General features: G+C 32.5%; 1 protein-coding gene across 1 annotated transcript in view; it reads right to left on the reverse strand.

Annotated features, from left to right (window-relative positions):
* LOC103154745 (adhesion G protein-coupled receptor F5-like) overlaps positions 1-1,918 on the reverse strand; it is a 7,975-nt gene extending 6,057 nt beyond the window's left edge. Inside the window, exon 1 of the mRNA XM_007576143.2 lies at positions 1,876-1,918. The gene's annotated coding sequence lies outside the window, so the exon portion shown is untranslated. The remainder of the gene's footprint in view (positions 1-1,875) is intronic.
* Positions 1,919-2,917: the final 999 nt, after the last annotated feature.

Below are 2,917 nucleotides of genomic sequence, written 5' to 3' on the forward strand. Positions count from 1 at the left end.
CAGATCCAGAATCAAATCTTGATTCATGTCTCAATGGGCAATTCATTTAATAGAGAGCCACAATGAAAACACTAACAATGATTAATATTTAATTATAGGGTGTGGAACTAAATTTCACTGCTTCAAACAATGGAGGTGAAAAAGCACAAAACTTGTAAATCAAAAACAAAGAGCTGGTAAGACTAAAGATAATAAGCAAGCCAATAAGTACATAATACTCAAAAGTTTTATGTAGCTCAAAGGCATAATGAATGAAATTAACTAAAATGTATGAAGGAAATACCTTAAAATTTAATTACTGAAATAAATTTACATTTTGATTACATTTTTATTTAAATGTATGTTTTGTGTCTAACTTCAGACACAAAATGATTTTTCTTGATTACAGTCAGAAAAAGGATCAGTAAAATTCTAAGGAAGAAGTAAAAGATATTTCTGAGAAAATGTATTGAAGACAACTGAGCTTCTGGGTTTAGACGGGCTAAACCAGTCATGTTATGATCATCACAAGGCAGAAGTGATGGATTACCAAAACATGATGGAAATTTTCTTGATCCAGTCATAACATCTCATCAAATCTTGCATTTATTTTCACTTCACATCCTAAATTAATCTCACGGGGGATTTTGATCTTGTCAGAAATGAAAGTGTAAATTATAAAAATATTTTTTTTCTGTTTCGGTTTTTTATAAGGACAAGCCACTTTTGCTTATTTAAGCAAAGTGCTGGGAAAACAAAGCTGAACACAAAAGTATAAAAACGAAAAAACTTATCTAGCAAGTCACCAAAGGGCTGATAGTGGGATCAATTTTATCTGATGAAACCAGCACAACATAGAACAGCAATAGTTCCTAGTATTGATCAGCTACAGATAACAATGACTTCAAGATGATGTTTTGAAAAAAACAAAAAACAAAAAAAAAAACATCAGGACAAGCAGTTTTATAGTTTGGTTTAAGCTTGATATTGCCTAAATTATTGAGCCAAAACTATAAAACATGAGATGAGCAAAAGACAAGTTACAAATAATATATAATAAAGTAATAAATGACTGTGAGACATTAAGACCTAATCAATTCAGGACCTTGTGTGGGAAATCTGTAATGTTGGAACATCTAGAATTGACAGTTAAACTGAAGATGCCGTATAAAAACTCTGTTCATGATCGAACTGACACTTCACTCTTTTACGAGCAACTTAGGTTATAAGAACAAACGAAGCAATAAGGGGTCCTAGTGAGAACATTACACCAAATGCTGAAAAAGAAACAACATTTAGATGGTTTAGTTTCATTCACATTTAAGGATTCCAGGCATATTTTAGGAATAAATTCCATTATCCTACGACTTTTAATAAAATCTATTTACTTTGATTTAGTAGAGATGAATATTTTATTTTTTTTAATTTATATTAAAGCAGCAACATATTTGTTAACAGCGGCAGCTACTAACAGCAGAAAATGTCCAGAAAAAGAATATCCTTCCAAAGAGATGCAGACATGCCCATTTCTCTTTCCCTTCATAAAGTTTCATGTAATGTAGCAAAATTAATTACTTTCCAACAAGCTCTAACCTTATTTTTTGTTTTCCTGTTACATTTTCACACACATCAGTGTAAAATATCACCTAAGCAAACAAAACACTCATAAACTGAGTTAACTGAAAAGAGGTTAGTAAGAAAAACTGCCATGAAGCTCTTCAGTTTAATCCTGTTTGCAGAAGTAAATCTCCTAAGACAAATTAAATGGATTTTCTTTGTTCCAGTGTCAGTCATATATAAAGGAAAGCATAAAGAAAATATTTTTCACATAAACCACATTATGCATAAAGACCTTCCAGACTGAATCAAACAGCAGAAAATAATCAGCCTACTTACCATAATTCTTCTCTCGGTCTTACAGCCTGTACTGTTTGCTGAGNAATTGAAGCTAAGCTTTTATTCATATTTTATGAAGTTGCAGGTAAACATTCCTACTTTATGATGACATGCTGATCTACATCCACATTATTTTACAAAAACAACTTAAACTTAACGCCTTTCAGTGAATATTCCCAATTATAGATTTTCCCCTTTAATTCCTTAACATTCAATCATTTACATTTGTTTTGGATTGCCCTAGGTTGCTTAAGTTAAAAATATACAATAATAACTCCATATTTGTTATTAGCCAGGATTTGCTCCAGTATAACAGAGAAATGTGGACATACTCAGGAGCTTTTTAAAAACCACTTCACATTAAATTCTCAGATGACCAAATAGCTGAATTTACTTTTTATTAAAACTCCCTGACCTGAAATTCATTCCACTGTAAGAATATCAGTGTGAGGTTAACAAGAATCTTACATGATTACCCGTCAACCTGTTCCAACCGGTTTGACCTCAACATGCCTTTTTACATGGGCAGAAATCCTCAATGTACTTTGGTCTAATATTTCTTCAGCCTGTCAAACTTTGACAGATTGTGGTTTACATACCTGCTTGTCATTGTGTTTAAATGTCACAGGATGCCTTAGAATGAATGTACCAGACTGTCAAGCTTGGCAATCTTTTCCCAAAAGCAACAATGCATTTTCACGAAGGGGACCCAATGTCACACTACAGACACCGTCACATCAGATTCCCACACTGACAGAGACCAACTACTGTTTTACTGCTTAGTATGTCATACAGGTAAAGAGTAAATAAAAAAATAACTAAAATGCAGTTTTCAGATTATGAATTCCTGTGTAAAGAAGTTATAAACTGCTGGACAAATTCCTTCAGGATTTCAGGCAGAGAGCAGAATCCAAGGCTTTATCAACCACAACAGGTCCTTCAGATCCAGAATCAAATCTTGATTCATGTCTCAATGGGCAATTCATTTAATAGAGAGCCATAATGAAAACACTAACAAAGATTAATAATAAATTATAGGGTG

The sequence above is a fragment of the Poecilia formosa genome, unplaced genomic scaffold (genome assembly GCF_000485575.1).
Source record: "Poecilia formosa unplaced genomic scaffold, Poecilia_formosa-5.1.2 Scaffold398, whole genome shotgun sequence".
Taxonomy (NCBI): domain Eukaryota; kingdom Metazoa; phylum Chordata; class Actinopteri; order Cyprinodontiformes; family Poeciliidae; genus Poecilia; species Poecilia formosa.